The sequence below is a fragment of the Lissotriton helveticus genome, chromosome 3_2 (genome assembly GCF_964261635.1).
Source record: "Lissotriton helveticus chromosome 3_2, aLisHel1.1, whole genome shotgun sequence".
NCBI lineage: Eukaryota > Metazoa > Chordata > Amphibia > Caudata > Salamandridae > Lissotriton > Lissotriton helveticus.
The window spans coordinates 257,276,937-257,290,627 of NC_136062.1; positions in this window are offsets into that span (position 1 = coordinate 257,276,937).

The following is a 13,691-nucleotide window of genomic DNA, read 5'->3' on the forward strand; positions in this document are numbered from 1 at the left end:
TGTGTAGTGTAGGAGTTGTTCGCCCAGTTGAACATAGAAAGGCATTATGCCAACCCTCCACTGCGTTGTTTGTTTTGGCCTCTTGATTTAGGGTTGGTAGATATACATTCCACCAAGGAATTAGGAATTTAGGCTGTCGTCTGTGGCCTGACCGGTGTAGTCTCCCCACCCAGGTATCCTTAAAATAATCCAAAAGTGGAGACAATTTTTGTTCATTTTGTGTATAGAAAGGACTTTCTATTAAAAGATTATAGTGTTCAGCCACATCGGTTATTGGCACGTATGCTAGGGCAATGAGGTGTTTTATTTGGTATGCGAAGGTAATATTGGTTGCATATTCAACACTAAGGTGTCGATTCCGATCCGGTAAAATGCGCTCCGAATGGTCGTACGGAGAGTTTTTTCCCCGTACGAATCGTATCCGTAGACGTCCCGTACGTACGATGAAGTACGATCCGTACTAGGTGCCGAACTCCGTACGAGTCGTACAGGACTCCGTACGACTCAAATCTCCGTACGAATCTCACTCGGAACCCGCAGTACGCGACATCGCGGCACGTTTTTACGACCCAGCAAGTACGATCCGTGTCGGGTACGCGCCGTACGACCCTTTTCCTACGGGAGCCGAAAACAGTCGTAAACGCAGAGTTCGCGCCGAAACAGGTACGGAAGGCCCCCCCCGGGTACGGCACGTACCCCCCATGATCGCAGGGGTACGCGGCGTACCCCTGTGGATATGCGGGGTACGCGCCGTACACCCAGCGTACATGGGGTACGCACCGTACCCCATGTACAGTGGGTGTACGGCACGTACCCCATGTACGCTGGGTGTACGGCACGTACCCCGCATATCCACAGGGGTACGCCGCGTACCCCTGCGATCATGGGGGGTACGCGCCGTACGGTGTGTAGGTGAGCGTGCGATTTTCCGTACGAATCGACGTGTACCGTACGAATCGCGCACGGGTCGGCCGATCGGGATCGGAATCGTCCGGTCGTACGGCGTCTGTACGAGTCGTACGGAAACGGCTCCGGATACGATTCGTACGCCGGATTATTTTACCGGATCGGAATCGACCCCTAAGTGTTAATTTTTGCAAATTTTTCCATATACATTGGTTAAAATGGAAGTAACATCCTTGTATGGATGTGTGTGGATATATTTTAAGGATGGATGGAATTTATCATAGCTTGTTCAAAGTCAATTATAATTTTTTGGGGAAAGAAGTCTCTTGTTTCTTCTTTGATTTTGTTTGATATTTCAGTGTATGTAGAAGTTTGTTTGTTTGGTAACAAACAATAAATGAATGGTATGCAGGTATTGTGGAATTGGCCATGTATAGTATATAATTGATAGAATGGTTTAGGGCATATGCTAAAAGTGCCATCCATCATCCATGTTTGACTATCAGTTAATTTTTTGAGGTTGGTGTTTGTTGCAAACATTATTATCCTTTTATCTTTGTTGTTGTTGTCGTAGAAGATAAAAGGTTCATCATTATGAGTTATGCTAAGCTCAGGTGGAATTATGACCTGTTCAAAAGTTTTTGGTGTTGCTATTGTTGGTCTACTAGATTTTTTGGTTCTAGCAATAGTTCTTTTTATAGCAGCTATTGTTGGTAACTGACCTCTTGCCTCTCTAGGTACTCTAGGTATTAATTCCTTAAGTATTACACTAGTCGGTAAGTCAGAGGTTTTGCTTAATTCCTTAATATTGTCTAGGGTAGATCTAACCTCTATTTCTGAGATATTAGGTGGATGAATATGTTCAGTAGTATTAATCACACTTGTTTCTCTAGTTGTTGCACGACCATAACATTTGTTGGAATAATACTTAGTACATTTCCAGTTAACTTTAAGGTCTTTTTGTTTTTCCTGAGTATAAGTATACCCCATATAGCATAACAAATATTTCCCTTTCTGAGATGAGATAAATCTTGCATCTTCTGTCATTGTTGGTTTCTTAAATCTAGAAAAGGTGTATTACATATTATTAGAAACAGTCATTTTATTAGAAGAGGAAAAAAAATACATATGTAACATTTGTGGGTAATTACCTATTCCAAAGTAGTATATTTTCAAAGGAGATCTTTTTGTTGATTGATGCTTTAATAGATTGTAGTGGTCTGTTGAAAGAAAAAGAAGAATATTTTAGTGAATGTTTATATGTGTATTTTTATGACACATTTGCTAAGGTACAATGTTTTATTATGAAAACGTTAGCAACATTTATTCAGATGTATATATCATTTAAAGAAAAAACAGTTTTAAATATACAAACAGTTACATCTAAACATTGTGAGTGTTTAAAATACAAATATTAGCACTTGGGCATGTTTTCGGTGCTTACCTATTTTTTATTTTTCGTTGTTGATGGTAGAATGTTTGTTGTTATGTTGCAGCTTTAATTAGTTAAGGTATCTGTGGAAAAAAGTAATAGTATGATGAAACTTTAGTTTAGTTTTTATAATAGAAGTAACAATTTTTTAAACAAGCATTTCACATAGTAAGTCTTTGAAAACTGTGTTTAATAAAAAACAAAAATTAGACATTTAAGTAGGCCTGTATGAGTTAGTTATAACATGTTTTACTATTGATTTGGCATTTATTTAGTGTTAAAAAAGGTCATATTAATAAACTTACAAATTTGTTGTTTTACTTTTCTTCAAAATGTTCATCTGTTTGTTAACCTTGAATCTGTTTAGGATATATGTAGAGATAGATAGAGAAGCAGTTTTAGATATTTAGAATGAACGGCAGGTTGCAAATAATGTAACTTTTTATACAGCAGAATAAAATTACTTACTTTTTGTTGATTTGTAGTATATTTGTATGAGAGCAATATTTAGAGTAGTAGAAATAAGTGCATTTCTCCTTGAAGCTGAATAATTTCTGCTGGTTTTTGAGTCTTAATTGTAGCTGTTTTTATAGGGTATGTTTAATTAGTGTTAGTTTGTGATTGGTTAGAAGCATAGAAAACAGTTCCTATTGGTTAGTTTGAATTTTTTTATTTTTAATAGTCAAATTTGCTGCATTTGAAATGTTTGTTTAGAGAGTTTGTGTATTAGTAAGTATTTTAAATATAATATAATTAAATAGTATAGCTTTAAAACATTTATAATATTAAATAAATATGTTTATATATAAGAAATGTAATATGTGATTGTTACCATAGATTTCGTAATTTAATAATATTATTGTAGAGATATATAGTTATTTAATAGTATAATTTTAATATATTTAATGTGTATAATGTTTATATAAACTGTAAGAATGATTTTGAAAAGTCGATATTTAGGTAATGTCGATATTATTGATGTCTATATTTTGGTAATCGATGTTTTTGTATAGTGGTATGTATATTAATGATTGTCGATATTTTGTATTTCGATATCAGTGTGATCGAAATTAGTTTAGTCGAGATTTTTGTATATCGATATAGTGAGATCGATGTTTTAGTAAATTTATAAATAAGTATAGGATGTCGATGTAATTGTAATCTATATTTAAGACATGATATTTGTGTAGGTCGATTTTAGTGAAATCGATATTTTGTCAGAGATTCATTTGAGACATCTTAATATAGGCCGTATTTTCAGTGGTATGTATATATTGTCACAGTGCTTCGATCTATTTTCTACGAGGCACCATGTGTTTTGTATATTGCCACAGTTAGAAACAATTTGATATATACCTAAACGCAGCTTTGTATTCTCAATTACACGTACCATAACAGCTATAGCACGGGGACCTTAAGAAACTTTCTATCCGGCTCTGTATTTTGGTAGCGCTGGGAACCATTGCTCATGGGGCATTTTAATAAACGCTGTATACACCCTGTGTTCATTTGTCTATATTCTTGTACATGCCGGGGAATGACGTCACGGGGGTGTCCCGGGCCGGCAGCCAATGACAGCGCGGCCCGGGACAAAGGGGCGGGACTTAAAAAAAGTCCCAGAAACGCCCCCGAATCGCGTTTTCACGAGAAAGCGTGATTGACAGCCTCTGTCTCCCAATGGCTAGCCTCCATTTATGGAGCTAGCCAATGGTAGACAGAGGCTGAACCAAAGTACATATGTAGGATCAGGAGGTTTCGCCGTGGGCGGAGCAACTGCTACGCAGTTGCAACGCCCAGGGCGAAACCTAAAAACGAATTTGGCTGTAATTCACTATTAGGACATGCCACACACATCAGAGCATGTCCTACCTAACACTTACAATGCACCCTGCCCTTGGGCCTACCATAGGGGTGACTAATATGAAGTTAAGGGAAGGTTTGGGGGCTGGCAAGTGTGTGCACTTGCCCAGCCAGCATGACAGTACCTGATACCAAGGAGGTGATTGACCTGCTGGATACATTACAACTGGCTCAACTCAGCCAGCATGTCCGCCTTTCCTACTCATCAGGCCAGCCATATATTGGACCCAATTTGTTCCAATTTCCCCATCTCCATAAGGGATCCCTGCCCGGTGTCCTGGTACGATCATTTTATATCCTATTTCTCTTGGATGGTATGTAGCGCAGAGACACCGGTGCGCTCCTACCAGAAGCCAGCTTTTTGGGAAAATTGATCCTCTGGAATTCAAACAGGCTCTGGATCTTTCTAGGCCCATTTTGTCAGGTGAATTGGAGGAGTGTATGTCGGGGTTTACTGGTTGGGTGGCGAGGGCGGTCGATTCTACAGCCTTTCTTCGGCCTGTCAGACCTGCCAGAGATGCGCCCTCTAAACCTTGGTTCAACTTGACTCTTAAAGCTGCTAAGCATGATTGCAAGATTTTGGAGCGAGCTTGGCGCAGGAGTGGTTACTGTCCCATAGCCAAGAGGAAGCTTAGAGCAATGCAAATAATTTACTACAATGCTATTGCTATAGCTAAAAGGCAATTCTTTGCAGCTCGCATTGATTCTGCGAGGAACAACGCTAAAGAAATCTTTGCCATAGTGCAGAGTTTTACGTCACCGCTGGCTCAAGCGAGTGTAACTCCATCTTCTCTCGCCTGGTGTAACATGCTCTCATGCTGTTTCAGAGATAAAATTCAGGCCATCCAGGCTTCATTTCCTTCTCGTAATGGTTGCTGTGAGGGGCCTCTGGCGGTGCAACCTGCCGCTTCCACCCGCTCTCTGTCAGCATTTAGAGCAGTAGACCCCCTGGAATCTCTTAAAATCCTCAGGGGGCTCAAGTCCGGTTCTCCTTCGGACTCCTGCCCAGCCAGGCTTTTGGCAGCAGTGGCAGAGAGTGTACATATAGAGTTGTACTTTATCGTCAGTCTGTCTCTTCAGACATCGGCTGTTCCTCAGGGGTGGAAGCAGGCGAAGATCTTGCTGCATCTTAAAAAACCTTCTCTGGATCCCCTTAACCCAAGGAACTATCGGCCCATCTCCCTCCTTCCGGCTATTGCCACGGTCTGTGAGAAGGTTGTTAATAAAAAACTTACAGATTATGTGGAGACTGAGGCACTTCTGCACCCAGCTCAATCAGGGTTTCGAGCCTCTCACAGCACTGGGACTGTTTTAGTAGAGGTGGCGGAGGCTATCCGGGAGTGCCTCGGTGCCGGCGGGAGGGCAGCACTAATCTTGCTGGACCTATCGGCGGTGTTCGACACAGTCCCACATGCCATTCTCTTGGCCCGACTAGTAGAGATTGGTGTATCGGGAGCTGTGTGGGGTTGGCTTAGGTCTTTCCTGGAGGAGCGGGTTGAGCAGATTTGGCTCCCTCCTTTCTCCTCCCCTCAGCTGGTTACCACTGGAGTCCCGCAGGGCTCCTCCCTTAGCCCTCTCCTCTTTAACATTTATGTTACGCCATTGATATATCTGGCAGAGGAGCATGGGGCTAAGGTGATGGCCTATGCGGACGATACTCAGTTGCTGTTTACCTGGGACGAAACATCAGATTCCGTTTCACCGGCATGCAACAGTGCCTAGTTTGCATCTTTAAATGGCTGGCGGATGCACAGCTCAAGTGCAATGAAAAATCTGAGATTTTGCTCTATGGTACGTTTCCTGCTGATTTCTGAGAGCAGCTGTGGCCACCTGACTCTCTTCTGCCCCTCTCCTCGGGACAGCCTGCTAAAAATCTGGGAGTGTGGTTCGATGAGAGTCTTTCTTTCACAACACTTATTAGGAAACTGGCCGGATGCTTTTTTGATCTTCTTAAGGCTCTTAGTAATTTTTTCCACTCCTCCTAAAAGCGGCAAGAGAAACTGTCATGTGTGCTTTGATTCTGTCACGCTTAGATTACGCCAATGCCCTCTATGCTGGCGCCCCTGGCAACCTGTTTAAAAAGCTTCAGGTGGTCCAGAATACGGCGGCCAGTATGCTATTGGACATTTTGGCGAGGAATAGTGTGGCTCTCCAATTGCGCTCTGTTCATTGGCTGCCTATGGCAGACATGGTCAAGTTCAAATCTCTGGTTTTGTCCCACCGCCCTCTCCATGGTTATGCCCCCCTTTATCTTCAGAGGCGCTTCTCCTTTTACTATCCTTCAGATGCTCCCGATCTATGTCCCTTCATTTTGCTTGGGTCCCGTGCTTTAAGTTCCAGAGGCTGGGTGGTAGCTCTTTTGTGGTGAAGGCAAGTGTGGCCTGGAATGCCCTCCCCCTTGCTTTGCGGTCCATCCAGGACCCAGCTGTGTTCAAAAGGAAACTTAAGACTAATTTCTTTGCTTGATAGCTTCTCCTTGTACCCCTCTGGCATCGCGCCGGGACACTCACGAGTATCCGAGCGCCCTACAAATGGATATAACATAACATATCCTAACATAACATTGGACACCCCTATGGTAGGCCCAAGGTACCTCCCTTGGCAGGGTGCAGTGTATGTGAAAGGTAGGACATGTACTAGTGTGGGTAACATGTCCTGATAGTGAAATACTGCCAATTTCGATTTTCACTATTTAAAGGCTATCTTGCCCATAGGTTAAAATGGGGAATGCAGTGTAACATGTTGACCAGCATATCTTCCCACAGCGGCAAGATAGACATATGGAATCTGGTATCCCTGAACTCACAATTTAAAAACACATCTTTTAGTGAAGATGTTTTTTAAATTCTAAGTTTTGACATAGCACTTTTAGAAAGTGGCTATTTTCTTGTTCAGCCTTTCTGTGTGCTTATGCCTGTTTGTGGCTTGACTGTCTGGTTTATGAGTGGTAGGGGCTGGGGGTGACTTCAGGAGGCTGGGCGAGTCAGCACTAGGCTGAATAGACCCATCTGCATGTAGAGTGGTGGGGAGGAGTAGCACCTGGGTCTGAATAGGGCTGTGCCAACCTGCCACAATGCTGGCTCCACCTCCCACGGTGGGCCAATGGCCCTGGCCCACACTCACAAAAGAAGAAGATGTGCCCTTGCAAAGTGCACCCAGAACTGGTTTGGACTGGGTCCAGGACCCCTTACACAGAAAGAACTAAGGCTTTTTGGGTATGAAAGTAGAATTGAGACCCCTGTAAAATTAGACTAAGAAAAACTTTGTGATCAAGAAGGAATCCCTGCCAAAGAAGAACAGCCAGGAAGACTGAGGAAAAGTGCTGCCATTGCTGTGTGTCTGGAAGCTGACTAAGGGACTTTCTGCTTTGTGCTGTGTCCCCCTACTTGAAGAGGAACTGTGCTTTGTGCTTTGTCCCTCTGAGGTGAACCTGTCTCCAAGGGCCTGAGATGAACTGGCCTCCTGTTATAACTCAGGAACATAAAAGTTAATCTCAGGACTTCCCTCAAACTCGCCCTACATCGTGCTCCGCTGTACTTGCTGACTCTGGGCTAACCTGCATGACCCCAGAAAGCTGCTGAGGTCCTTTGTGCCGCCTGCCTGACGTGCACGGTAATTATTGTGCCCAGTGTGTCTTTCGGAGGACCAGCACTTGGTTCTCACCAGCCCCCGTGTTGCCTGGGGTGTCATGACAAGGTTGCAGTCACTGCCGCCGGCCCGGGAGCTCTGAAGCGGCCCCACCCTCTAGCACTGCTGCTTTATGAGGGCTTTGTTCACCGCCGAGGAGGCACGAGATTGCTGTTTCGGGAATCGCTGCCCAGACCCGGGGTCTGCCAACGTCATCATCCTACAGCACTGGGATTGGTCCCAGCTGTAACTGGTTGCCCAGCAACGTGAAGACGCTCTTGCAGGATACACCATTGCAGGCCTTGGAAGACCGCAACATCATCCCCATGCCACGCTGGGATTGGCCCAGCGGGAGAGATAACTATCCGGCAAGCGGAGACACAGCGACCGGGGAGCGGCAACAGGAGGAAGCTGCCCGGACCAACGAGGACTGAATCCAGGTAACGGAACCTTGATTATCGACCAGGGTCCAGGACGGTGATTGTTGAAGCGCGCGGCCGGTCATAGTTACTTGCGTAGTGACGAGGGGAATATAGAGCTGGCAGCATTAAAGCGCACTCACGCAGCACCAAGGGGAGTAGTGAGATTAGCAGCAGCGATGCACACTCACGCTAGTGACACAGTGTGGATTGGTGGCATTTGAACTAGAGTTTGTAACAAAAGAGCATTACAAGAGTGAACTAGGCAGATAACAAGGAACATTACAAGAGTGAACTGTGCTAATAACCAGGATCATTTCTACAGTGAACTTTGAACCCTACCAGTTTATTTTGGCTAAAAAAACTATCAAGAGACATTTCGAAAGAAGAAGTAATTTATGTATGTGCATTTTTGGACGTTTTGATCTGACCTAAGCAATATAAAGCTATTATATTTTTATAAATAACTTGTGTAGTGTCCATTTGTGGTGTTTCACTGTATTATTGTGAGTGTTGGTACAAATACTATACAAATTGTCTTGAGGATAAGCCTGTCTGCTTGTGCCAACCTACCAAGGGGGTGAGCAGGGGTTATCAACAGTGTGTATCCCCCTTACCCTGACTAGAAGTAAAGGTCCCTATTTGGACACAGGTACTTACCTCTGCCAACTTGAGCAAGGGACTATCTCACTGGGAAGGACATTCCATGCTTCCTGAAAGTAACGTTACCTAATAACCCTCAAGGTTACAGGGTCTCCCGGGTTCAGAAGTAACATCTACATAATAATAATAATAATAATCCTGCATTTGTAAAGTGCACAGCTACCCGTAAGGCTTCCCGGCGCTGGGGGCCGTCGGGAAGATTAAGCAAGCTATTGTCCAGAGTCACATGGTGCTGGGCAGATCCCTGCCGCCGGTGCCGGGGATCGAACCGTGATCCCCTAGCCGCTACACCACACCTCTTCCACATACCCTAACCAGGAAATGATGGAGCCCCAATCGTGTTTGAGAAGTCCTTCCCTAGTAACAAAAACAACCCTCCATGTACCCTGACTGGAAGAGACACCCCAAACCACCTGACAGAGGAAATTATGTTGCTTAGGGGTCCCAGGTCGCAGAGATAGCGTTGCACAGGAATTGATGTTGTAGGAGATTACATCCCTTTTTGAGTGCTGGGTAGATATAAGGAGCCTCTCACACATTTATTGCCAGAGCCCAGCATGCACTGCATAAAAGAGAATCTGTCAAAGATATTTATATATATAACCATTACACCAAAGAAAGCATCCATTACAGCTGCTGTGACCTCTTACAAAACTATTACTGCAGCCTAACACTGTTGTCAAGGTAGGAGGACTCTCAGCAGAATGGGTCTGAAGATAAGGGTGAAGTGGTCACAGTATTGGATGAGAAACTCAGCCAGACGTTATCAAATATTATCCTTAATGATTTACTACAGAATATGCACCCTGCTAAGTGGACTGATATCATTGAGTGATATCATTACCTCCAGTATATTTTCTGATGATTGGGATTATGAAACTGTAAATAATATGTTATCTGATTTAGCGTAATCTGCTGCTTTTTCTAATAATGAAATGTTAGAGGACACATCAGACTTTGAAAAAATGTATTGCTATCAACATTATGGTCACCATTTTTTGCATAAATCTTCAAACTCTAGGAATGCTTTCACATATCACCAATGGGAACATTGCCTGACACCACTGAAGGGGAAACATCCTTTACAACGCAACTTTTACCACGCAGTGCTATTACAATGCAGGTTTTACGACGAAAACCATTACAACGCATTGCGCTGGGGGGCGCTCTAGGATAGGGAATAGATTTAATTTACTATCCAACACCTTCCCTAGTGTCCACGGGGACTGGAGTTGGAATAGTAAATTAAACTATTCACTATCCAGCACCCCAAAGCGCTATGCGTTGTAACAGCATGCATTGTAAAAACTGCGTTGTAACAGCATGCATGGTAAAAGCATGCGTTGTAACGTCATACATCCCCACTGAGGAGCAGCTACAAGACATTTGCACAAAAATGTCCATATTTTTCTGGGTTTAACACATCAGAAGCAGCCTTACATTATTATAAGGTTGCACCAATACCAGTACAGAAAGAAATTTTGACAAATACCAAACAGATTTATTCTGCTTCCTTTATTGCCCAGTTGTCTGAACAAGGGTTCGACCTATGGAAAGACACCACAGTCTTAAAATCCATCTGGGGTACTAGAGACTGGCAGGTCCATGGAACAGAGGCACTATTTAGGGCATGCCTAATTGCTCAACAAATAATGTTTTTGAACGAAACAGTGCCCAGGGCAACATGTCTTGGTTTAACAAAGAATAAAGATTTGAATACACCTCCGGTGCCATCACCATCACACACGGAGGATAACATAGCATCATAAAAATAGGTTACAATAGATGACTTAATGCAATACAATAGATCAAACCCCTGTTGGATAACTGTCATGAAAGATTCTTGGGTAGACTAAAGGTTTTAGGATCAATAGGCAAGACCCACGTTATGTACAGAGACAACACCCAGGGGTAGTGACATCATACAGTGTTAGGAAGTTATGCCTCGATTGGCCAAAAACCTCAACACTCACACAGGTGAAACAACACTTATCCTTACTTACAGAGGATGTGGACCTACAGGATTTTTTATTAGGTCCTAGGAAACTACATCACAATTTTTTTGACTATGCTGGCTACAATGAGATTTGGAAGATTTCACAACAGGAGAAATTACGAGAAATAGATCGTATTAATCTGGAAAAAGCTCTAGCAGTGGTAGATTATGGGTTAACAACATTAACATCCAGGATGTATTCACTGAGCAACATTGTATCTTTTGCTATCACTTTACTAGAACAAGATTTGTCTAGATTACAACACCGGCAATCACAATTGCGTTCTATTATATTGTTAAGCTGGATGCTGCAATCTTTGCATGCAGGCTATGTGCCATGGCGTTTAATAAACTGTTTTCCTCATACAATCTAACAGAAAAACAGATAGAAAGGACGCAGAGGGGAGCAAAGTGCACAATGCTGCGCATTAAAAAACAAGACAAATTAGCCTTCACAGTGGCAGACTCACCATCCACAGAAAGGTCAATCCATGGCCACATAACTCTCCCAGTCTAAACTTTTCGATTCCAATATTACCTAGAACAAATGCAGGCAGGCAGATATGAAGAAACGGGTAGGAAATTCATTGAGGAATCTTGGAAATAGCTGTTCAGGTTTCGACGCCGGAGTGGGGGAAAAGAAGTGTTTCTTAGCAGTACTAACTGTGAGAATACCTTAAGTGGATCACTCATATGCCAGGATATAATGCTTTATGGGGCCTGTAACGGTTCAGTAGCAAACTTGTCTTGTCACTTGGAAGGTTTCCCAGTTGCCGTGATCACTCCAGTGTTTAGACTACTTTCAAATGGGAGTCACTTGATGCTGAATGATCAAGGTTGCTGTGGGATGCTTCCGGGCACCGCATATCTGGTAACTGTAGGATCCAGGGTTACTTGCCATACAGTCAGGGAGGCGCTGCTATGGCCTTCATTAAATATTTCACTAATACAGTTTGATACTTTGAGCAGAATGAAAGGTATGCTTACACAGAAGTCCATGCCCTTAACCTCCGCTCGAGATACTTTTGATCTCCAAGTAGCAAGGTCTTCAGCAGAGATACAGGCACTTATATGTACAAACTGCCCTTTCCATTTTGCAGAAATGGTAAATCTATCTCTAACATGTCTGATACAACAGGCATTGTCCATCTATTTAAGACCATAGGTTCTGGATTGTTAAGCACCTTTCAGACGGTCCACGGAGTTATACCAAACTTTATACACTCTGTATTTGGAAGCATATTTGGAGGAATGCTGCTGATCCTGTTTCTGATAGCAGGTATCCTGATTGTCGTATTTCTGCTGCACAATGGACATCCCAGTCACCAAGGAGATGGAAACAGTACTCCTGCAGTGAAAATACTGTGATCGTATGGTACAACTTCTGGGCACACCTCGCCTAAGGGAACTAAGTGCTTCTTGGTTCTTGTCATTTAGATCAGTTTGGATGGACTGCATCTTACCTGTCCTCCGATGCCTGTCCTACGGCGAAGAAGGCATGTTGGATCTCTGTGTGACACTCCCATCATGTGCGCGACCGGACGTTGATGCTTAACTGGACCCGATAACGGCCCATGTTCTGCAGGATCCCAGCGTATTCCCATGTTCTTAATTCTTTATTCCTATGGAGAAGCCACTCTCGCATAAGCGCACGGCAGTATTGCGTGAGCTTAGTATCTGGAACCTAAATGTAAGGTCGCTGGTAAAACATCATCAGGAGATACACGATCTCATCAAGGATGAGTCTCCTGACTTATTTTTTTTGACAGAAACCTTGTTGCAGGATACGGATACATCCATCCTCAACCTGGCTTTCCCCCTGGAATATTCCATCTTCACGCTCAATCGTGCTACCAGGGGTGGAGGTATTGCGATGGCCATCAAGTCGTGTTATCCGTGTGAATGGAAAGTCTTAAAACTCCCAGGTTGTGAGAGCACCCTCTTCTAAGTTTCAATTAGTCATCACTTCACCTTCTCTGGCCTTTTGATTTATCGCCCTCCTGGCTGTGATTCTGCTTTTAGGGCAGCCCTCCCTGATTTAATTAGCACCTTGGCACTAGGATGTGCTAATTTTAGTATTCTCGGAGACCTCAATCTTCATTTTGACTGCCCGACCTCCCCTACTATCAGTAGTATTCTGGCCGACTTAGAGGCCTTGTAACTTACCCAGTTGGTCACATGTCCTACGCACATTGGAGGGCATATCCTTGATCCTTTTTTCACCAACCTAGCGGGGGCTAGGGCTTTAAGCCCTATATTTAGATCGCTTGGTCAGACCATATGTTGGTGAAAATGCTATGCCCTTCTCATGAGCACCCCTTTAAACCTCAGGATAGAACAGTACTCAGGCGCCACTGGAACAAACTGAGATTGGAGGATCTCTACCATCTGCTGGAAGAGGCCCCGTTGGGCCCCATAATCAATGCGGAACACAGCTACACTCTCTTCTGTGAGTGGGTTACCCGTGCCCTCGATTCATTGATCCCCATGGTTTGGTCTAAGTGTCGCCCAAAAGAACCCAGCCCCTGGTATGATAGCTCTCTAGCGCTTCTAAAAAAAGCCTGTAGACAGGCTGAGAGGGAGTGGCGAAAATCGTTTGACTCTAGGAAAAAGGCATGCTACTTCGCCAAAATAAAAATCTACCATAGGGCGGTGTGTAGAACACGAGCAGCCTTTTATGCCCAAGAATTCCAAAATAACTCCAATCCGTCAAAACTCATATTTAAGGTGCTAAAGTACCTGATGGCTAAAAGGGCAACGGTGGTGGAAATCTGTTCGGATTCCCACT